The sequence below is a fragment of the Saccopteryx leptura genome, chromosome 11, assembly GCF_036850995.1.
Source record: "Saccopteryx leptura isolate mSacLep1 chromosome 11, mSacLep1_pri_phased_curated, whole genome shotgun sequence".
NCBI classification, from domain to species: Eukaryota; Metazoa; Chordata; class Mammalia; order Chiroptera; family Emballonuridae; genus Saccopteryx; species Saccopteryx leptura.
The window spans coordinates 5815874-5839780 of NC_089513.1; the positions used below are offsets into that span (position 1 = coordinate 5815874).

Here is a 23907-nt window from a genome sequence, read left to right on the forward strand (position 1 = left end):
CCACCCAGCATGCCCACCAGGGAGCGATGCTCTGCCCATCTGGGGCATTACTCTGTTGCAACCAGAGCCATTCAAGCACCTGAGGCAGAGGCCACAGAGCCATCCTCAGCACCTGGCAAACTTTGCTCCAATGGAGCCTTGGCTGTGGGAGGGAAAGAGAGAGACAGAGAGAGAGGAAGGAGAGGGAGAGGGGTGGAGAAGCAGATGGGCGCTTCTCCTGTGTGCCCTGGCTGGGAATCGAACCCGGGACTCCTGCACACCAGGCCAATACTCTACCACTGAGCCAACTGGCCAGGGCCCAAATTAAGCTTTAGTAACAGACACCCTCGTTATCATAAATGTCGCAACAAAGCTCATAAAAGGGAAGCCATGCAGAGTAACAGGCCTATGGCAGGAACTCGTCTTACTTTTAGAAGCGCGTGGCTTTGGCTTCAGGCATCTAGCATGTTTCTGGTGTGGCCGTGGCTGCAAGTACAGCCGGAAGCAGCGTGGAGTAAGAGTCTCTCTAGACCACCCAGCGAATACACACCTTGTGTCCAGAGTTCCAAAGAACAGCATTCAACACTTAAAATTGTTTCTGATGAAAATCTTATCTAATGGGAACCGTATGCTTTCTTTAAAAAAAAAACACTTTGAACACAAGTGTATGTATTAAATATCATCTCATCTTGCCATTCAACTACTGTTGATAGATGCCAATTCAGATAACCAGATTTACCTGCTGGGAAGTTTCAGGATGGCATCGTGACACCTTCGGGGTTCGGTGACACTCGGGTAACTGTTCGTCTCCCAGCCTTCAGATTCGGTCTTGTCTTCCTTCTTTCTTCTCCTCTTTCCTCTTCTCTACTCAACAGTCTGCTCCCAAGGACAAGAGGACAGCCACCACTCCCCAAACATAGTCATCAAGGATGATGCCCTTTTAATAATTAAAAAAAATTTTTTTCAGTGTGATGGCTCCTAAGAGTGATAAAACAGTATGAAATGAGTATGGGCCCCGCAAAAGGCCACCTGTAGGACCCTTTCGTTTTGGTCCCCCATCAGCTGACTGCCATGACCCAGGGCCACGTAACCCAATGGTTGCTGGCACCTGTAAGTACCTGTCACCCTCACAGTTCTGTGGACTCCCATTCTCGCCTCTTATTTCCACTTTTCTGGTCCCCGTGGCCCCTCACCTTTCCCCCACCCAGGGTTTCCTTAACCGGAAAAGAAAAGTCTGACAGAGACGTTCGGTGATAAACCAGAACACTCCTTTTAATCAATCACAGTATATTTTAAACTAATTATTACTTCCCGTGCTTGTTATACACCAGGCACTGAACTTGCACATGCGTCAGCTCATTTCATTTTCACACCAATACCGAGAAAGGCACAATTTTACAGGTAAGGCAAGTGAGACTTAAGTTTATTTTATTTTTTAAATTGTATTGAATGATTTGAGAGAGAGAGAGAGAGAGAGAGAGAGAGAGAGAGAAACATCAGTCTGTTCCTGTATGTGTCCTGACCTGGGATCGAACCAGCTTCGGGATGATGCTCAAACCAACCAAGCTATCCAACCGGGGCAAGACTTAAGTTTATTTTAAAAACTGACCCCTATGAATTTCTGCAGAACCAGACAGAAATCGTGTAACCCACAGTAGAGTTTAGATTTCGCTTTAAACAAAATATGCTCACAATAACTGTGTCAAATGGATGATTAGCCCCGTAAGAGGAACAAGACTCAAAGGGGGCATAAAATGTGTTCAAAGTCATGAAGCTGGTAATGTTTACTCTTTCCTAAGTATCTAACACCTCCAGAATGTCCTCTGGGTGCAATGCGAGAACTGAAATCTTAAATGGCTTTATCTGGTCCATTCTCAAACTATCAATAAGACCAACAGCCACCTAAAAATCAGCTGTTCCAACTAAGTAAAATGTGATGTTTGTGTGAATCATCAACGACCCTGAATGGAAAGTAAAACGTGCCCTTGGTCCTAAAGCCTTCACTCCTTATTGCACTCTACAGCAGTGGTCCCCAACCTTTTCTGGGCCACGGACCGGTTTAATGTCAGAAAATATTTTCACAGACCAGCCTTTAGGGTGGGACAGATAAATGTATCACGTGACCGAGACAAGTGTCAAGAGTGAGTCTTAGATGGATGTAACAGAGGGAATCTGGTCATTTTTTAAAAATAAAACATCGTTCAGACTTAAATATAAAAAAAGGGAAATAATGTAGTTATTTATTCTTTCTCTGCAGACCGGTACCAAATGGCCCATGGACTGGTACTGGTCCACAGCCCGGGGGTTGGGGACCACTGCTCTACAGCATAATAGATTAGCCATAACACAGGAAGGCCGAGCTCACTGTCAGTCCAACTTAAATCACTGCCCCACTGCCGTGCCTACTTTACCACCTTTGGATCAATCTGGTCACACAAGCAAGTTTCTCCTTTCCATAGCATATGGTAGGATGATATATTCCTCCCCCATAAAAGGAATAAATTGTCCAAAAGTGCTCAAACACCATGGACACACCACTGCCACAACTGGAGGCCACGAGGGGAGGGACAGGGACAGAGAACTGAAAGAGACAACCTTCACCTGCCTCACAAGATGCGACAGCAAACGGGTCGCTTACATGTCCACGGTACCAAGTATTAACATATAGTTGCACACGCACACCCATTACTTGTACCAGACGGTAAATAAATCAAGACCATACTGCAACATTGTTCCCTACCAACCCATCTCACAGGGCTGCCTATTTCAGAGAGAAGAACAAACAGTTTAACTGCCACAAACTTCCTTTCTTCAGCGTATATTACAACTTTTACATGAGATCTCAAAATGACTTCCATGAGCAACATAAAAGATACTTACTATCAATAACAGGACAGTTTTCTGACAACTGACCACCACGGGGAAAGCTGCAGAATGACCTGTGAGGAGTGAAATTATAATACGAAACAAGACAGTCTTGAGATTCTTGTTTCCGTTCTGTACCAAGAGGGCCATTGAAAGGAACCCTCAGGACCAAGAAGTGAGTAGGAATATAGCCCGTACAGCTGGCTTGTCCTCCCACGTCATGGAACAGACCAGGTCAGTGGGTTCACCAGAACCCTTTCTGAGCCACTCCCTGCAAGGTGCTGCCTGGGGAGGGCACTGGGGAGCCCTGGGGGGGTCCCCGAGCCTTCATAGTACTGTTTAAGGCCTTCCAGTCTCCCCAACAAAGAGGGGAGGGCCTGTGGACTTCCTACCAACTCAGAAGATACCTGAGGATCATAAGAAAGAGGACGTGTTTCAAAGTGATGCTGAAGAGGGTCCTAACACAGACCAAGGTTCTGGTGGATAACCTGCCTGATCCTCACCCAGACCACACAGTAGCAAGCACTTGGCAAACCCCAGAGAGTAAGTTAAGTTCTTCTAAGAATCCTTAGAGTCACCCATCAGAGTCAGCTTCCCCAGAGGCAATAAGAGAACATCAGGAAAGGTGCTGGAACCTAAGGGTGGAGACCACCCATTCCCATCACTGCGGGAGAGATTCCAAACCTCACCACCTGCCCCTGGTGACCCGGCCCTGAGCAACCCGAGGAAAGTTTTATCACAGGCCCTGTCTGGGGGCTGCACCTGTGAAACTTGGTCAACCATGCCATTCATGTTTTCAAAACAAGGCTGGACTCTCCATGGCGCTAAATATGCCACTTACAATCCATTCATTCAAGGAAGTGAAGCGTATTTCATGTATTTGCAGGGTTAAGAGAAACCGTCAGGAGAAAGAGCCTCCAGAGGTTGCAAATACTCCCGATATTTCACCTAGAAGGAGATGACAGCTCACTTTTGTTTGATGATAAATATGTCTTTATCCCAAGGAACACGTTCAGTTAGAAACGTGTTTGGGAACCATTCCGCGTCCCATTCACGTTATTATGGTGATGCCCATCTCCTGGTCCAGGGCAGAGACGGTTAGGGAACGTGTGTGGCTCTGAATTCATTCCATTTTCCGTTTCCTTCCCGGAAGCCTGGTCTCCCGCGTGTGCCCACCTGGCCCTAAATCCCAGCTGTGGGGATGAGGCCCCGAATTCCACATTCTGACTGCACGGACGTTGGCACACAGATCCCTGCACACAGCCCAAGTTCTGTGCCAGGACCCGCACTGGGCATGTAAACAGTGCTGCCCCGCGACGAGCCACCACGGTGTCCCCGAAGTTGCCGACTCCTGGAGCAAACTGGCCCCCGCGGCCTGCCTCGCTTCCAGGACATCTGCTGGACACCTCGCTGCCCCGCAAGTGAACTGCCCCCCACCCCCCGCCGCCCCGCCCCGGGCCCCCGGCCGGGCCAAGCCAAGCTGTCCGCGGGGTCCGAGCGGCCCGGGCGCGGGGTGTGCGACGCGGGGTGGAACGCGCAGGCCCCGCGCCGCCGCCCCAGGCCGGGCCGAGCCCCGGCCTCTCGCGGCCGGCTGGGGTCACGAAGGCGGCGGCCGGGCGGCGCGCGGCAGCCCGGGAGGCCGGGGCCAGGGCGGCCTGGGGCGGCGGAAGCAGGCCTCGGCCTCCCGCCGGCTCCCCGGATGCCGCTCCCCGCCCGCCGGCCGCGGACGCGCAAGGCCTCGCGCCGCCCGGCCCCGAGGCTGCAGCGCCCGCCGGGCCCAGCCGCCCCGGGGAGCGGCCACCGAGCAGGAGCAGACGCAGCGCCCGGCCCCGGCCCGGCCCAGCCCGCAGACGCTCACCGGAGGCGGCCGCTCCGCTTCCTCGCCCAGCGCCGGCGCGACTGCCGCGCTCGGCCCTCCTCCCGCCGCCTCCCTCCTCCGCTTCCTCCTCCTCCTCCTCCTCCTCCTCCTTCTCCTCCTGCTCTCGTCTTCCTCCTCCGCCACCGCCGCCGCCGAGCGGGCTGCCCCGCGCCCTCCACTTAGCCCGTGGCGCAGGCGGGCGTACGGCGCGGGGGGCGGGGGCGCGCGGAGGCCAGGGGCGCGCTAGGAGCGTCCGGCGGGGGCGCACGAGGAGCGGCGGCGCGCAAGGGGCGGGGGCGCGCTAGGGGCGTCCGGCTGGGGGGCGGGGGCGCGCGGGGGGCGGGAGCGCGCTAGGGGCGTCCCGCGCGGAGCACGGGGTGCGCGAGGAGCGGCGCGGGGTTGAGTGTACGCGGGAGCCGAGCGGTGGGGGCCCCGGGGACGTCCCGCGGTGCACTGGGGTCCGAGCCGCGCCTACCCCCTTGCTTCCCCGGGAGGCACTCCTCTGGCTACAGGCCTCCCCTCTGCTCCCCGCAAAGGGCCTGCCGACGCGGTAAGGGCAGCGCTCTCCGCCCTCCTGGTCGCCCCTCACCCTGCTGGCCCCTGTGACCGAGGCTCCGTCACCTGCCTGGTCCCCGCGGGGAGGGACCCGGGACAGGGCCGCCGCGGGGAAGCCCTTCCCACACTCCCTCGGGCTTAACCGTGAAATGTGCTCGTTGGTAGAAAGCTTGGTCGCTGTCTCAGGCCACCCACTTCGCCATGCGGTCCTCCTTAGTGGCGTCGGCCACAGGGAAGCCTTCGCTCCGGCTTCTGCCGCCGAGTTCCAGGGTGCTGTGATGCCGGTGCCCTGACTCAGCTCTTTGGAAGTTGGCCGAATGTGCTACTAATGTGTAGCAACAACAGCAACAGTTGATTTTTGTCAATGGGAATCCACAGGAAAAAACTTTATTTCTCTTTTGATGAAAAGCCATTACAGGTAAGTATCCATATAGTCTAACTTGAATTTTTGGTGACTTTAAGTGGTGTGTGTCCGGGCCGGGCGGCGGGGTTGCCCAGTTGGTTATGGCGTCCTCCTGACTTGGTGAGGTTGTGGGGATTGGATCTCTGGTCAGAGCACATACAAGAATCAACCAATGAGGGCATGAATAAGTGGGACAACAAATCAATATTTGTCTATCTCTCCCCTTTCCTCTCTGTCTCTAAAAAATGAACAACAAAACTTTTTTTAGAAAGTTCTGTGTCTGCAATAATAGGGATTTTTAAAAATGGAAACAAAGAAAGGGTAGGGGGAAAAATTCTTCAAGTTGGTCATGTGTGAATTTATATTTGAATTATACCACAATAAAGCTGTTATTTAAGAAAAAGTTCCACTAATTGATCTTACTTTCTAAAAATGTATGACGTACAAAACTCATCTAAACACAATATCTAGATTAATAATTTAAACGTTGGTGATAATTTAAATTATCCACTGATAGAGTCCACCTGGAATGCTGAGGTCGTGGGTTTGAAACCCTGGGCTTGCCTGGTCAGGGCGCATACAAGAAGCAAGCAATGGTCGGCTACAGTGAAGCCGCTATGATCTCACTCCCTCCCTTCGTCTCTCTCCCCCTCTCTAAAATCTATAAATCAAATCTTTAAAAAATATATTTAAAAACTGGGTTGGTCAGGTGACTCAGTCGGTTTGTGTGACCGAATGGTATAAATAAGGTTGATGTCATCTGCTGTGTGTGGTTCACCAGACCACTGTCATCTTCTTTCCCAAATTTCAATGCAACTCAATTCTCAAATATCTCATCACAGTGGACTTAGGCTGAAAGAGTTGTCGGAGAGGTAAGTGGTCATAACAAGGAGTACTTAGAAGAGAAGCAAACTCTTGCACCGCACTGCCTCTTGTTTTAAGCCCGTTCTAAAGTAGGCTTAGGGTGGATCGCAGCATCTGGGGCACAAGCCTCCGTCCCTGATCCCAAGACTAGGGCCTGGACATTGTGCAGCAGGGCTGGTGAGCACTGAGCATGCAGTGGGCTGGGTTTGGGACACATAGTCAGGACCCTGGGCTTTTGAGTCTGGCAGAGCCGGTCTGGCATCTTGGCTTTGACAGTTCAAGTTGTAGCCTCAGTTTCTACTTCCGTAGAAGGGGGATGGTGAGAGGGGAGGGGTCTTTGATATGAACTGTGTCAAGCAGTTGTGACGATTACATGGGACAGGGCACAGAAACCACTTAACCTGGTGCCTGACCCATAATGATTGCCGTTAGGCGGGAATGTATGTTTTCTGGGCCATTACGATCTTTGGTGTATATTATCTCCTTTCATTTTAACAACAATCTACAAGGCCAGCATTATCATCCCACTGTACAGATGAGGAAACAGGCTCCTAGTAGGCAAGTGTAAGTAGTAAATGACATTCTGAAAGTCACACTGCCACTGTGGGGCAAAGCTGGAATTAAGACTTAGGTCTCTCTGACTCCAGAACATGAGATTCCTAACTGCTAAATTAAGATAATAGGGATAACAGTACAATAATACAGCAACTGTCTTAGTGTAGAGCAATGGGTGGTTTAAATATACTATGTATTAAAAAAAAAATCTCCATTCTTGGCTGAATCCCAAGCACTGCTGGCTGTACACCATCCCACCTGTCCCTTTATCAGCACCTCGTTCCCCTTGGGGGGAATTCTTTTTTTTTTTGAATTTTTGTTAAGAGTTTATTTGAGCCAAACTGATGACATATGCCAGGGAGCAAGATCTCAAATGTTCTCTGGCTTTTTTGTTTGTTTGTTTTGTTTTTTTTTGGGGGGGGGTTTGTTTTGTTTTTTGTTTTTTTTAGAAAAATGAACATTGTTATTTGCAATTTTCACAACTGACAACAAACCATTAGCCATATCTGAAACATCAGTCAAGATTATTTCTGGTATCTTACTCTATAAATTTGAATATATTAGTGTTTAGGCTGTCTAAGTGGGTAGAAAATGAGATTTGCTCACATGGAGTTAGAAGAAATTAATTACAGATTTGCTGCCCTGAATAAATAATCCTAGTTCACTGAAAATTTGATTTTTATCAAATATGTATCCTCTGTACAGGATCCTCCATGAAATATCCATTACGCATTAGGCTACAGTGTACCAACTTGTGCAGTGAAATAGAATCCTTGGTATACAGTACTGATTATCAAATGTAAGTGAAAATAAATATAATTTTTGTTGTCAAATTCTGTTAATGAAGGATATAATGAAATCATAATTCCAAATTGTAAGTGTTTCTTTCATGTTCAATTTTACAGTGATTTTTTTTTCATTTTTGTCATTATACAAAACAAAACAAAAACCAGCTTTTGTATTTCAAAATGGAAAGACTGCCAGAATCACTGCTTCCAGAGCAGGGTTTTTTTTATTAATTTTGATGGGGTGACATTGATAAAATTGTCTTCCGTCACATTCTAACTGGTTTTCTTTGTGCCTCTTCCCTCCCCCAACCCCCTCCCTCTGCTCCCCCCCACCCTGTAACCCCAACACTGTTGTCCATGTCTCCGAGTCTCATTTTTATGTCCCACCTATGTATGGAATCATATAGTTCTTAGTTTTACCTGATTTACTTATTTCACTCCGTATAATGTTATCAAGGTCCATCCATGTTGTTGTAAAAGATCCGATGTCATCATTTCTTATGGCTGATTCTATTCCATAGTATATATGTACCAAAGCTTTTTAATCCACTCGTCCTCTGATGGACACTTGGGCTGTTTCCAGATCTTTGCTATTGTGAACAATGCTGCCATAAACATGGGGGTGCATTTCTTCTTTTCAAACAGTGCTATGGTGTTCTTGGGGTATATTCCTAACAGTGGTATAGCTGGGTCAAAAGGCCATTAGATTTTTAATTCCTTGAGGAATCTCCATACTGTTTTCCACAGTGGCTGCACCAGTCTGCATTCCCACCAGCAGTGCAGGAGGGTTCCCTTTTCTCCACATCCTCGCCAGCACTTATTCTGTGTTGTTTTGTTGATGAGCGCCATTCTGACTGGTGTGAGGTGATGTCTCATTATGGTTTTAATTTGCATTTCTCTAATAATTAGTGATGTTGAGCATTTTTTCATATGCCTATTGGCCATCTGTATGTCCTCTTTGGAGAAGTGACTATTCATTTCTTTTGCCCATTTTTGGATTGGATTGTTTGTCTTCCTGGTATTAAGTTTTACAAGTTCTTTATAAATTTTGGTTATTAACCCCTTATCAGACGCAATGTCAAATATATTCTCCCATTGTATAGTTTGTCTTTTTATTCTGTTCTTATTGTCTTTAGCTGTGCAGAAACTTTTTAGTTTGATAAAGTCCCATTTGTTTATCCTGTCTTTTATTTCACTTGCCTGTGGAGATAAATCGGCAAATATATTGCTGCGAGAGATGTCAGAGAGCTTACTACCTATGTTTTCTTCTAAGATGCTTAAGGTTTCACGGCTTACATTTAAATCTTTTATCCATTTTGAGTTTATTTTTGTGAATGGTGTAAGTTGGTGGTCTAGTTTCATTTTTTTGCAGGTAGCTGTCCAATTTTCCCTACACCATGTTGAGGAGACTGTCTTTACTCCAATGTATGTTCTTACCTCCTTTGTCAAATATCAGTTGTCCATAGAGCTCTGGGTTTATTTCTGGGTTCTCTGTTCTGTTCCATTGATCTATATGCCTGTTTCTATGCCAGTATCAGGCTGTTTTGAGTACAATGGCCTTATAATATAACTTGATATCAGGAAGTGTGATACCTCCCGCTTTATTCTTCCTTTTCAAGATTGCTGAGGATATTCGTGTTCTCTTTTGGTTCCATATAAAGTTTTGGAATATGTGTTCTATATCTTTGAAGTAAGTCATTGGTATTTTAATCGGTATTGCATTGAATTTATAAATTGCTTTGGGTAACAGAGACATTTTAATGATGTTTATTCTTCCTAACCATGAGCACTGTATATGCCTCCACTTGTTTGTATCTTCCCTGATTTCTTTTATCAATGTTTTATAATTTTCCGAGACAAGTCTTGAATCTCCCTGGTTAAATTTATTCCTAGGTACTTTATTTTTTTGGTTGTAATGGTAAAGGGGATTGATTCCTTAATTTCTCTTTCTGACAGTTCATTGTTAGTGTATAAAAATGCCTCTAATTTCTGAGTATTGATTTTATATCCTGCCACTTTGCCGAGTTCATTATTCAGGTCTAGTAGTTTTTTGACTGAGACTTTAGGGTTTTCTATATACAATATCATATCATCTGCAAATAATGATAGTTTTACTTCTTCTTTTCCAATTTGGATGCCTTTTATTTCTATTTCTTGTCTGATTGCTGTGGCTAGGACTACCAGAACTATGTTGAATAAGAGTGGTGAAAGGGGGCACCCCTGCCTTGTTCCTGCTCTTAAGGGGATTGCTTTTGATTTTTGCCCATTGAGTATGTTGGCTGTGGGTTTGTCATAGATGGCCTTTATCATGTTGAGGTATGTTCCCTGTATTCTCACTTTGCTGAGAGTTTTGATCCTGAATGGGTGCTGGATTTTATCAAATGCTTTTTCTGCATCTATTGAAATTATCATGTGGTTTTTCTCCTTCCTTTTGTTTATGTGATGAATCACATTGATTGATTTGCGAATATTGTACCAGCCTTGCCTCCCAAGAATAAATCCCACTTGATCATGGTGTATGACTTTTTCATATATTGCTGGATGCGGTTTGCTAATATTTTGTTGAGGATTTTTGCATCTATATTCATCAGGGATATTGGCCTATAATTTTCTTTTTTTGTGTTGTCTTTGCCTGGTTTTAGAATCAGAATTATGCTCGCCTCATAAAAGGAGCTTGGAAGTCTTCCTTCCTCTTGAATGTTTTGAAATAGTTTGAGAAGGATAGGAATTAGTTCTTCTTTGAATATTTGGTAGAATTCACTTGTGCCATCAGGCCCAGGACTTTTCTTTTTTGGGAGTTTTTTGATAGCTGTTTCAATCTCATTTGTTGTAATTGGTCTGTTTAGGTTTTCTGATTCTTCCAGATTGATTTTTAAAAGATTATATGTTTCAAGGAATTTGTCCATTTCATCTAGGTTGTCTAGTTTTTTGGCGTATAGTTCTTCATAGTATTTTCTTACAATATTTTGTATTTCTGTTGTGTCAGTTGTTATTTCTCCACTCTCATTTCTAATTTTATTTACTTGAGTCCTCTCTCTTTTTTTCTTGGTGAGTCTGGTTAAAGGTTCATTGATCTTGTTTACCTTTTCAAAGAACCAGCTACTGGTTTCATTGATCCTCTCTATTGTTTCTTTAGCCTCTATGTCATTTATTTCTGCTCTGATCATTATTATTTCCTTCCTTCTACTAGGTCTGGGCTTTTCTGCTGTTCTTTTTCTAGTTCTTTTAGATGTAGGGTCAAGTTGTTTATTTGAGCTTTTTCTAGCTTCTTGAGGTATGACTATAATGCTATAAAGTTCCCTCTCAGTACTGCTTTTGCTGTGTCCCATAAATTTTGAGTTGATGTATGATGCTCATTGTCGTTTGTTTCCAGGAATTTTTTAATTTCTTTTTTGATCTCATTGTTTACCCATTCGTTATTTAGTAACATGCTATTTAGTTTCCAAGTGTTTGAGTGTTTTTCAGTTTTTCTGTTGTGGTTGATTTCTAGTTTAATGCCACTGTGATCAGAGAAAGTGCTCAATATGATTTCAATCTTCTTAAATTTGTTGAGCCCGCTTTTGTGCCCTAACATGTGTTCTATCCTAGAGAATGTACCATGAGCGCTTGAAAAGAATGTATATTCTGCTGTTTTAGGGTGAAAGGTTCTGAAGATATCTATTAAATCGAGTTGATCTAATATGCCCTTTAAGTCTATTTCTGTTAATTTTTTTTCTTGAGGATCTATCTAGTGATGTTAATGGGGTATTGAAATCCCCTACTATTATAGTATTGCTGTTGATCTCGCCCTTTAAGTCCATCAAAGTCTGCTTTATATATTTAGGTGCTCCTATATTAGGTGCGTAGATGTTTATAACGGTTATATCTTCCTTTTGGATTGCTCCCTTTATCATTATGTAGTGACCTTCTTTATATCTACCTATAGTCTTTGTTTTAAAGTCCATTTTGTCTGATATAAGTATTGCTACCCCAGCTTTTTTTTCATTTCCATTTGCGTGAAATATTGTTTTCCATCCTTTTATCTTCAGTCTGTGTGCAACTTTTGATTTAAGGTGTGTCTCTTGTAGACAGCATATGTATGGGTCCTGTTTTCTTATCCACGCAGCTACCCTATGTCTTTTGATCGGATCATTTAATCCATTTACATTTAAGGTTATTATTGATATGTAATTGCTTATTGCCATTTTATTCTTTAAAACTGTATTCCTCTTTTGCTATATTCTTTTTCTCCTTTGATCTGTTTACAACAGGTCCCTTAGCATTTCTTGCAGCCTTGGTTTGGTTGTAGTGAATTCCTTGAGGTTTTTTTGTCTGTAAAGCTTTTTATTTCTCCTTCAACTTTAAACGATAGCCTTGCTGGATAAAGTAGTCTTGGTTGTAGGCTCTTGTTCTGCATTACTTTGAATATTTCTTGCCATTCCCTTCTGGCCTCAAGTGTTTCTGTTGAGAAGTCAGATGTCATCCTTATGGGGGCTCCTTTGTAGGTATAGTCTTTTTTTCTCTAGCAGCTTTTAATATTTTCTCTTTATCACTGAGCTTTGGTATTTTAATTATGCTGTGTCTTGGTGTTGATTTCTTTGAGTTTCTCCTTAATGGAGTTCTCTGTGCTTCCTGAACATGTGAGATGTTTTCCTGCCTTAACTGAGGGAAGTTTTCAGCTATGATATGATTGAACAAAGTCTCTATCCCTTGTTCTTTCTCTTCTTCTTCAGGAACCCCTATGATACGGATGTTATTTCTCTTCATGTTGTCACAGAGCTCTCTTAGAGTTTCCTCAGACTTTTTGAGTCTCTTTTCTTTTTTCTGCTCTGCTTCCGTGCCTTTATTTATCGTGTCCTCTAACTCACTGATTCGATTCTCAGCTTCATCCATCCTGCTTTTAATTCCATTGTATTCTTTATTTCAGATATTGCATTTGTTATTTCTGACTGATTCTTTATTATTTCAATGTCCTTTTTTATATCTGCTCTTTATTTAGGTTTTTGTAATGGCCATCTATGGTTGTTCTAATATCTTTGAGCATCCTAACAATCGTTATTTTAAACTCTGCATCTGGCAATTTGGTTTTATCTGATTCATTTAGGTCCTTTTCTGGGGATTTCTCTTGGTTCATTTGTGTTGCATTTCTCTGTCTCCGCATTTTCTCTTCACGGGAGTGGCTGTGAATCACTTACTCGAGTGCACTAGCCTTGGTGGCCTTGGCCTTTGCCCCGCCCCCGTGTTTGGCATTATGCTCGGTCCTGAGGGCACTGGCGAGCACCTTTGCTCAGCTGTGGGTCTCCACCTGTTTCCGGGCTTTCGCCCCGCCCTTGCAGGAGGAGCCTGTTCGTGGAATGGCTGCTAGCCTTGGCTCTACCAGCAGGGCAGGACTGTGTGCCCACGCTCAGCTCAGTAGCAGAACTTCTCCTGTTCTGGGCTTTTGGCTCCACCCCCGCAGGAGGAGCCGGCTCCCAAGTCAGACCACAAGCCTGGGTTGCACAAGCGGGGCAAGGCTGTGCTCCTGCGCCCTTGCTCACGGGCGGGTCTCCACGCTTTCCGGGGTTCCCGCCCTTCTCCCGCAGGCTGCATTACAGGCTGCCGGCAGCTGGGCTTGACTGTTTTTGCACCCCCCCTCCTCCCCAGCAGGGCAAGACTGAGCTCACACGTGAGCCCAGTGGTGGCCACCCGGCTTCTACCCTTGCCAACAGCACCGCACTTCCACATCCCGCCGCCGCTCTCTGGCGAGCCCTCAGCCGTGTGGGTGGGGGCGCTGTAGCTCAGACCCTAACACTCACTACTGTTGCCCCGAAAACTCCCTCCTTCTAAGCGACTCTGCTCTGAGTGCTGCGGGGGAGCTTGTTTGGCTGGTGTCCTGCTTCCCTTTGCTGGTATTGCTGTTTCCGGGGGAAATGTTCACTTCAGATTCGGGGAGTGACTCGTCCCAGGGGTTAGGGTGGCTGTCTCCCAAAATATTTCTACCTGTGCCTCCTAGATTACACTCTCTTCCTGCAATCCGGTCCTCTCCTCTCTCCCCATCCCACGGAGCCCCGGGTGAGTGGTTGTGAGAGAGGTGTTCTGCGCTGTCCCTTTAAGAAAGATCCTGGGTCTGAGAAATCAGTCTCTTTCTCACAAACAGTATCCTGACTTGTTTCCAGATAAATACTGTCCTTATGCCTTTTCTGGGCTCTGGGGCTGCAGGCTGGGGCTTTGTTCCTGGGATTCAGGACCCTCCCCTCTCTGCTAAACTCACTTCCCACCATGCAAGTCTCTCCCGGCTGCCGTTCACTCTGGGGAGCTAGGCAGCCCTCTCCGCATTTCTGCTTTTTCTACCAGTCTCGGTGTGGCTTCTTCAGTGTTCCTTGGTTGAAGAGTCCTCTTAGTTTAGTCCAAAGTTGGCTTTTCCAGATGATAGTTCTTAAAATTAGTTTGTAATCCACTTTGGTTCTGGGAGGTGGATGTTGGTACGTCCGCCTACTCCAGCGCCATCTTGTCTTCTGGCTTTTGTTTTTAGGTTGATAATCAACCTCAAATTAGATAATTTTGGCTGCGGTAGGAAGGTGGATATTAAGAGGAAGAAAAGACTAGGAGGAAGCCCAGCAGAGATGATGAGCACTTACACTAGAACAATGGTATTAGGGATAGATTTAAGAGGATGTCTTTGAGAAATATTTAGAAGCTATTCTCAGCAGGATTTAGTGGTTGATTAGGGAGGCTACGGATGGGTGAGTTAAAAGAAGTCAAGGATGAATTACTTTTGGTTTAGGGTTGGAAGGCAGGGACAGAAACTGACATAAGAGATATAGGAATGTTGGATATGCTGATTTTGAGATGCCATATACAATCCAAGTGGATGTTTGGGGGGAATTCTTATCTTCTTCCGGCTCACGCCCAATATAGCTGGAAGGTGTGCTCATGACTGAGAGACTCGCCCAGGACTAACCCTGGAGCAAGAGATGTGAACATGGAGGTTCATGGGACAGGAGAGGAAACCAGATGCACCCTAGTCAGGTCCCTGGGCCAGGTTGTCCTTGGTGCCAGCCCCCGACAGCCTTTGAATACATCCCTGTTTTGCCTGAACGCTCAGGACAGCACCATGGCCTCTGCCTCAGGCGCTAAAAAATGGCTTTGATTGCAACAGAGCAACGCCCCAGATGAACAGTATCACCCCCTCATGGACATGCTGGGTGGATCCTGGTTGGGGCGCATGCAGGAGTCTGTCTGCTTCCCCTCCTTTCAGAAGGGGGAAAAAAGGAAGCCAGACTTGAGAGAATTGGGCAGACGCAGGTGGAATACAGTGGGTAGCCTTCCAGCCTCGTCCTGACATGCCAAGTGCACTTTCAGTGCTAAGTACACCCCCGGGGCCCAAGTGAACCCAGTTCCACACTCTGGACTTCCTCTCCCATGTCCCTCTACCCTACTGCCTGAGTGTCACAAGCAGCCTCCACTCATTCCAGCTTCCCTGTTTGCTACTTGTGCTGGGTAAAGGATGGTCCCCAACATTCATATCCTTCCCAGAGCCTCCACATGTGCCCCTGCTTGGAAGGAGAAGATCTTTGCATACGCAGTGAAGTTAGCATGAGGGCGTACTAGTGGGGTCGGGCCTCAATCCAATGCGATTGGTGTTTCTATGAGAGAAGAGACACAGAGACAGACATGCAGCAGGAAGACCTGTGGACAATGCCCCCAAGGCAGACCTTGTGGTGATTTGGCCACAAGCCAAGGACTGTGGTCAACACCGGAAGCTAGGAGGAGGTGGAGAAGGATCCTCCCGTAGAACCTTGAGAGAGAGCACAGCGCTGCCAACACCTTGACCTTGTACCTGCTAGCCTCCAGAACCATGAGAGAATGTATTTCTATTACGTAAGCACCCAGTCTGTGGTACTTTGTGGTGCCAGCCATAGGGCACTATTAAGGTATTCCTGGGCCTTCCCGCCCCTCCCCCCCCAGCCCCACCTCTGTTCTTTGTCATAGAGTCACTGCAGTCTCCTCCCAATCAAAGCTCTTGCAGTTTCCCAATCACTAGTGTCACTATAGGTCCTGGTTTATCTAGAACAGAGCCAGGTTATAATGAACTCTGTGTTCCCTCTGCCCTTCCCCTGTGTTTATAATGTTATTATAAAATACATATTTTATTTAAAAATGTATTGTATAATAAATTTTAAAATGTATAATAAATTTAAAAATGTATAATAAATATGGCCCTGGCCAGGTTGGCTCAGCGGTAGAGCGTCGGCCTGGCGTGCGGGGGACCCGGGTTCGATTCCCGGCCAGGGCACATAGGAGAAGCGCCCATTTGCTTCTCCACCCCCCCCCCTCCTTCCTCTCTGTCTCTCTCTTCCCCTTCCGCAGTCAAGGCTCCATTGGAGCAAAGATGGCCCAGGCGCTGGGGATGGCTCCTTGGCCTCTGCCCCAGGCGCTAGAGTGGCTCTGGTCGTGGCAGAGCGACGCCCCGGAGGGGCAGAGCATCGCCCCCTGGTGGGCAGAGCGTCGCCCTTGGTGGGCGTGCCGGGTGGATCCCGGTTGGGCGCATGCGGGAGTCTGTCTGTCTCTCCCCGTTTCCAACTTCAGAAAAAATATACAAAAAAAAAAAATGTATAATAAATATGTATTTTCCGATGGCTTTAGGCGACCCCTGTGTTTTGGTCGTTCGACCCCTGCCGGGGTCGTGACCCACAGGTTGAGAACCACTGCTCTAAGGCATGGGGGCGGCTGGTTTAACCTTCGGGGAGTGAGAAGTAGCCCCGCCTTCCAGAGCATGATTATTAAGGGGCAATGTCTGTGCTCTCTCCATTGGCCACTGGGTTCTGATCTCTGGGAACATGCCAACATCAAAGGAAGGATGCCAACCTCCCAGGACAAGGGGTACTGAGGATTTTAAGACCTGGAAGGGATGTGGGTACCTGTTGGCTTACTCAGAAAGGTAATAACACTTCGGCCAAATGGTGTTCGAAGGTGACAAGAGTCCCTGGTACATCAGGCCCAGCTTCACGTTATCTTCTGTTTCAGGTCGAAGATTTCTATGTGGAGACAATTCAGAGAAATCTCTCACTCCTGTCTTCCCTCTGTCTTTCCAGGACTCAGGGCCCCCTGACTGCTAAGGAGTCTTTCACTACGTAAGGGGACATTATGGATTCAGGGCAAAGCAATCCAGCAAATACCCCCTGCTCCCATAAGGAGTGAATGGCTAGTGTTTGTCTCTTCTGGAAGCTTAGGAGGGCGAATGTCCTAGAGTAGAGAATAACATCACATAAAATTCGCTCCCCCCATTCACCCTACAGTGGAAGAAGGTACTGTAATTCTTCCCTCCAAGAGGCAGAGAGCCAGAACTCATATGACCAGCTCAGCATGGCCTTGAACTGCCATCTCTCCCCAGTGAGACCTCTACCCTGGGTGGAATCACATTTCTGAAAGTTCCCTTCTCTACTGCAAGATGAGAAGTTGTTAGCAAACTGAATTCAGAAGCTGGAAATCCGTAGCATGGTCAGCACGTTCAGATAAAATGAATTTTTATCCATGTTTGTCATTCTAGAGCAACAGGGTGGCCTGGCGATCCAGAGGAAGGAAAACACACTGCCCTTCCTATGTCACCAAGGAAGTTCTGTGTCAGAGCTTTGAACTTGGAGATTTGGAGTTTTACCTCCCTGGCATCAAGAGCACGTGTCAATGTCACTTGCTGTGGCCCTGGCCGGTTAGCACAGTCTGTTAGAGCAGGGTCCCAAAGCACCGAGGTTGAGGGTTTGATCCCTGATCCAGGCACATATGGGAAGTGAACAATGAACGCACATCTAAGTGGAGCAACCGATGAATGCCTCTCTCTCTCTTTCCCCTCTTCCTCTCTCTGTCTCTAAAATCAATCAATGTAAGGAAATTAAATGTCACTAGTAGTTTATTACCCTGTGATTGTATGGTACTCTCATACTGTTATTTGATTCTCACATTATCTTTAATGTGTTTTTTTATAGCTAAGTGTTCCCCAAGTTACCTATGCAATTCTATTCCACAAGTTTATTTGTAATTTGGATTATAAATTCAATTTACAAGTCATTGTTTCTAAGGAAAAATGCGATGTTATAAATGGTCATTAGATTCTCAGATTAGCTCATATATATATATATATATATATATATGCCTATGATTTAATTAAATGATACAACTAGAATCAATATTGAATCAGTCTGGAGATCCAGTATAGTATATGTGCTACGAAAGCCGTTCTGGGGCTGTCACGGTTGGCTCTGGAGGGATGGGTAGCAAGTGGCCCAGCGGGTCCCATCAGAACGATGAATCCACCAGGTCTCAGCCTGTGAAAGGAAGAGCGCAGGAAGGCTTAGAGGGAGTCAGAGCCACAGAGAACTGGGCTGCTGGGGGCTGGCTTCCCATCTAAGCAGGGAATCTCAAGGAGGGGGTCACCAATAAAACAGTTGAAAGGAATTTCCTTTTCGGAGCCCTGGGTTTCGTTACCGTGTTAGGTACTGCTGTGGGTTCAATGTGTCACCCAAAAGATATGTTGAAGTCTCAATCCCTCATACCTGTCCATGTGACTTTATTTGGGAATAGGGTCTTTGCAGATGTGGTCTATTTAATATGAGGTAATGCCAGGTGGGAGTGGGCTGTATCCACCCCCAACTGGCTCCTTAGGAGAGGAGTATTCATCAACGACCCACCAGGACAACACCCTGCGAAGGCGCAGGTGGAGATGGGCATGCTGCTCCTATAAGCAAAGGCAGGAGAATTACTTCCAACCACTATACCCAAGAGGCAGGAAGGATTCTCCTCCGGTGCCTTCACAAGTGGCATGGCCCCTGCCAGCACCCTGGTCTCAGACTTGCAGCCTCCAGCTCTGTGAGGGAACATGTCTATTGTCGTAAGCCACCCAGTGGGTTATTCCTGGCCAAAGGAGCCAAGGGAAGCTACACAAATAACTTAGATCAGGGGCAGTCAACCTTTTTATACCTACTGCCCACTTTATTGTATCCCTGTTAATATTGGTAGTAACTACCCACCAGTTCCACAGTAATGGTGATTTATAAAGTAGGGAAGTAACTTTACTTTATAAAATTTATAAAGCAGAGTTATAGCAGGTTAAAGCATATAATAATAATTACTTACCAAGTACTTTATGTCAGATTTTCGCTAAGTTTGGCAGAATAAATCTTTATAAAACAACTTAGTATAGTTAAATCTATCTTTTTATTTATACTTTGGTTGCTCCGCTACCACCTACCATGACAGCTGGAATGCCCACTAGGGGGCGGTAGGGACCAGGTTGACTACCGCTGACTTAGAGTATTAATCTCCTTCAAGGAGCAGAAACAGCATCCTGTAGACTGCTGAGAGCCATGGAGCAAGGTGTTAACTTTCATCCACTCAATATTCAAGTATTTACTGAACATCTCCTAGGTTCCAAGCATTTGTTCTAGGTGCAGGGCATAAGGGAGTGGACAGAGCAGCCCAAGCCTGACCTTAAAGAGATGCATTTAGTGGGAATGGGTGAAAGGAGGTGGAGGAAAGAGCCAACACCGAATTATTAAGCAATTGAACAACAAAAAAATTACAGATACGATATGTAGAAAATAAGGATGATGGGGTCAACAGTAACTGGAGAAGGGATTGGTGGCACTTTACACAGTTGTTCCAGGAAGGCCACTCCAAAGAAGTGACTTGAAGGAGGAGGAAGAGGAAGCATGGTTGCAAAGAAGCCGTCTTGGGAAATCTCCACACTGTGACAGAACTTGGTATATTCGCGGAACAGAGAAGACCGGTCCGGCTGGAGCATGGTGAAAGGTACTTGGGAGAAAGACGATGAAGTCAGAATGGAGGCTGCGGCCAAACCTGGACACGCCTCACGGGGACAGAGCTCCAGCATTGGTCTCAGAGCGATGGAAAGGAACGACCATTTTCATCAGGGGATGTTGCAAACTAGTTTTCATTTTTAAAAGGCCCCTCTCGTCTGAATGGAGAATGGATTTTAGCAGGACCAAGTGGAAAGTAGGAGGAGTAGAGAGCCCAGGAAGACATGACGGCAGTTTGGACTAGAATGGGGGTCGTGGAAGTTCAGTGAATGGGTTTAGTTGGAGTTAAGAGTTCAGTGGTGAAGGCCCTGGCCAGTTGGCTCAGTGATAGAGCACTGGCCTGGCGTGCGGAAGTCCCGGGTTCAGTTTCCGATCAGGACACACAGGAGAAGTGCCCATCTGCTTCTCCACCCTCTCTCTCTCCTTCCTTTCTATTTCTCTCTTCCCCTCCCGCAGCCAAGGCTCCATTGGAGCAAAGATGGCCCGGGCGCTGAGGATGGCTCTTATGGCTTCTGCCTCAGGTGCTAGAATGGCTCTGGTCACAACAGAGCGATGCCCTGAGGGGCAGAGCATCGCCCCCTGGTGGGCATGCTGGGTGGATCCCGGTCAGGCTCATACAGGACTGTGTCTCTCTGCCTCCCGCTTCTCACTTCAGAAAAATACAAAAAAAAAGAAAGAAAAGAAAAGAAAAAAGAGTTGATTGGTGAACACAATTGATGAGCAAAATAAAAGTCATGGTGGTTGTAAAACGTATCTAGAAGATCTTTGATGCTCCTTCTATGTTGTCCCTAGCTGACTAGTGAGGTTCACTTTACACGCCCCCCCCAAATGCATACAAATTTATTTACTATAATTTTATGTGACACGGGAGAGAATAAAACGTTAAAACCTTAACATCTGGAAAGAAGTAATTAGCTGGATTTTTAGAGTCAGAATTAAAACTGTAGCTTTATAAAATGTCTTCCAGCTGCCTCAGGTTCACAACAATCCCAAGTGTCTTTCAAAATAAAATTCCTTCTCCTCCTAGGTCAGTATTATCCATGTCTTGTTATTGGAAATATGGTACTATAGCCATAGTATAAGTAAACATCACTCAGTGACTGATTAATAAATAGAAAGCCCCTACACTAAATTAGAAAAAGAAATCTCTATTTCAAGGTCCAAGACATTCAACAATTACTCAATGGAGTCTCGTTTCATGAATATTTGTAAGATGTTCCAGACACAGGAAATTGGCTTTATTTTAATGATGCTTAAAATTCCTGAGAGAATTTCTAGGAAAAAAAAAAAAATTACCCTTAAGCCCTACCCAGGGCAGGCTTCATGGGCCTGGGACCAGCCCCTTACCCGGGAGGCCCACAGTCAGAAGGAGATCACCATTGTGGGTTAACGTTCTGTAGTGGAATTCTGAATGGCCTTCTCCTTGAATCTGAATTTGTTAAGTGAAATCCCATGAGCAATGGCATATGTCCTAGGGCCCTGGAGCCCCAGCTCACATGGTCCAGCTCCCACAGAGTCAGGCCCCTGCCCTAGGACCCACCTGCTCTCCCCCTCCTGGATGCCTAGGGCCCACCTTGGTTCTGTTGTGGGTAAGGGACCACAGCAACTTGGCCTGGGGCGTGGCAGAAGCTGTCTCCACCTGGGGCTGGCAGCACCATGGCTTATCCAGGGTGACTGGCAGGGCCAGGTGCTTGCCTGTCCTCATCCCAGGTACGCACTGTGTCCCTTGGCTGAAGCTGCAGTGCCTCAGGTAGGGCAGCAGGCCCGTGGGCAGGGGAGACGCTGCCTCCACTTGCCTGTCCCCAGCTCAGGCCGAGGAGTGCTGGCTCCACACTGAGGTGCGGTGGGGTGTGAGATCCGGGGAGCAAGCAGGACCCAGCCGGTGGCGAGCTGCACACACATCAGGCAGTGGGTAGGGGCACCTGGGAGGGTCTGCCCCTGCTCTGCGAGTGTCCTGGCCCCTGAGGGAGCATGACATAAACAGCCAATAAAAACCATCCTGATGGGTAGACAGACGGACCCTTAGGAACAATGGCCCTCTGAGTTATGTTAGCATTTCTCAGAAATGCGTTATCCTTAGTCATCTATGTGATTCTGTTGTGGACTGGTAACTTCCCAGGAAGATCAGCAAATGTCATTTAAAAAAAAAAAAAAACTGTTGGCCTGACCTGTGGTGGTGCAGTGGATAAAGCGTCGACCTGGAAATGCTGAGGTCGCCAGTTCGAAACCCTGGGCTTGCCTGGTCAAGGCACATATGGGAGTTGATGCTTCCAGCTCCTCCCCCCCTTCTCTCTCTCTGTCTCTCCCTCTCCTCTCTAAAATGAATAAATAAAAAAATTTAAAAAAAAACAACTTCATGAAAAGACATTTTGCTTCAGCTTGATCACTGTGCTGTTTACCCTGTCTTCCACTCAAACCCGTTCCCCGCCCCTCTCTGCCCTGCGCCTTGTCCGGGGAGGCTGCCCTCCACCGAGAGATCGCCTGGGCCGGAAGGCCTGCTGGTGTCCACGCGGGCCCAGCACTGTCAGGAGATCGTGTGTGAGTGGAGACCTGGAGCAGAGAGAGAACACTTGGGGTGCTTGCTCCCCCCGCCTCCCCCCCGCACTGGGCTGCAGTTCGGACAAGGGCTGGCTTCCTGGGCTCCAGGGCTTGTGAGGGTGCCTCTCAGCCCCCCCTTACCCACTGGAGCTGTCCCCTTTTCTTGCCCAATCAGGCCGCTCTGGGGACTGGGCGGGGGTCATGGCTTCCCAGTCTTGCTCGTTCCAGGGTGTCATTGTCCCTTGCCAGTCCTGAGCTCTGCCCGCCGCCTTTCTCCTGCCTGTCCTCCGTGGCTTAGCCCTCTGGGCCTGCCTCCTGCGTCTGCCAGCGCTCTGATTGACAGGGACCCGCTTTGGCACAGAAGGCTGATGGATGTGATTCAGGTCTCTTGCTTGGAGGAGTGTCACTGGAGTGGACAGTTTGGAACCATGCTGTCATTTTTATTTTCTGAATAATCCCTAGCACATTCTGGCAGCCTGGCATTGTGCTAACGAGTCGAGGCTGAACAGTGTGTCCCGGAGTCCTCGTCCCATAGACCTGTCGTTAGAGAATGTCACAGAGACACTGGAGAAGGGGAGTGAAGTAACTGTCCTGTTACTCTGTTACTCGTAGCTCAGGAAGTCCAGGGAGAGATATAGGTGTGCTGGCACCTCACGTGTGTGGTCATTTTCCTGCTGGCCCACCTCCCCTGCGTGGGCAGGACCGGGGTGGACGGATGGCTGCTTCACACACACATACACCCACACACACACCTGCTATCTCCTTTCTAACCCCTGGGCCAGGCACTTAGTTCTGAGCTCAAAGGTGCCTGCAGCCCCTGCAGGACGCGGCAGCACCAACCTCCAAAGCGGTGCCAGACGCACCAGGCTCCCGGCAATCTTTGGGGACTGCTGCTCACGCTCCCGGCAATCTTTGGGGACTGCTGCTCACGCTCATAGGTCCCCCAGGTCCCTCTCCTCCACTTCTCACCGTCTTCTCTTCCTGTTGGGGCTCTGCAGACTGACAGTCAAACACCGGACAGGAAGATGACAGCCTTCCAGAGACTATCTAACCAGTTTCCAAGATTGGGTAAGGTCAACGCCTACAGCGATATCTGTAGAATAAAGCATGTCCACAGTGGTTCTGTGTCCCTAGTAAAAACCCTCATGTAGTTATTCCACCATTCTTTCATCCTCCTATGTGTATATATTAAAATACTTAACTTTTTTCTTTTTTTCAAAATTTTATTTATTGAGTCTAGAGATAGAGGAGAAAGAGAGAGAGAAAGAGAGAGATAGGGGCATCAACTTGTAGTAGTTGCTTGTCATAAGTGCCTTGACTGGGCAAGCCCAGGGTGTCGAACCCATGACCTCAGCACTCCAGGTCAACGCTTACCCACTGAGCCACCGCAGGTCAGGCTCTCTTCTTCATTAACACTATTTCAACTATAATTGCAGAGCCTCGCTCGCTTTTCTTTTTTTTCAGATATCAGAGTTCAGAATAGTTGGTTGCATTTTCAAATGATGATTTAAAAAAACTATTCACAGATAGTTCAGTCTCATTAGCTTCTAAAACATCTTAGAGATAACACTCAAATCGTATTCTCTTTGAGAACATAGTTAACTAATTAGTGTCAACCGGGATGCCTGCTTTGAGGCCATTAGCATCCTCACAAAGGCTGAGATTTGGAAATTAAACTGAAATTCAACTTAGCTATTTCTGTAATTCCTCTAACTATTGTATGATAGTTAT

The 23907-nt window shown here is 47.0% G+C and overlaps 1 protein-coding gene and 1 long non-coding RNA gene across 11 annotated transcripts in view; one reads left to right on the forward strand and one right to left on the reverse strand.

Moving 5' to 3' along the window:
* SOCS6 (suppressor of cytokine signaling 6) overlaps window positions 1-5559 on the reverse strand; it is a 39175-nt gene extending 33616 nt beyond the window's left edge. For 3 of the 10 annotated variants that reach the window (XM_066352187.1, XM_066352176.1, XM_066352186.1), the window contains exons 1-2: window positions 4703-4892; window positions 719-916 (exon numbers count right to left, since the gene is read on the reverse strand). The gene's annotated coding sequence lies outside the window, so the exon portion shown is untranslated. Of the gene's footprint in view, window positions 1-718; window positions 917-2859; window positions 2925-3814; window positions 3836-4020; window positions 4253-4702; window positions 4893-5291; window positions 5379-5400 lie in introns of those variants that run through there. The other 7 variants (XM_066352184.1, XM_066352178.1, XM_066352183.1 and 4 more) reach the window with 7 other exon arrangements.
* Window positions 5542-23244, forward strand: LOC136382837 (uncharacterized). Its single transcript, XR_010747350.1, has 3 exons — window positions 5542-5675; window positions 22405-22559; window positions 23175-23244. It is a non-coding gene; the product is annotated as an uncharacterized lncRNA (long non-coding RNA).
* Window positions 23245-23907: the final 663 nt, after the last annotated feature.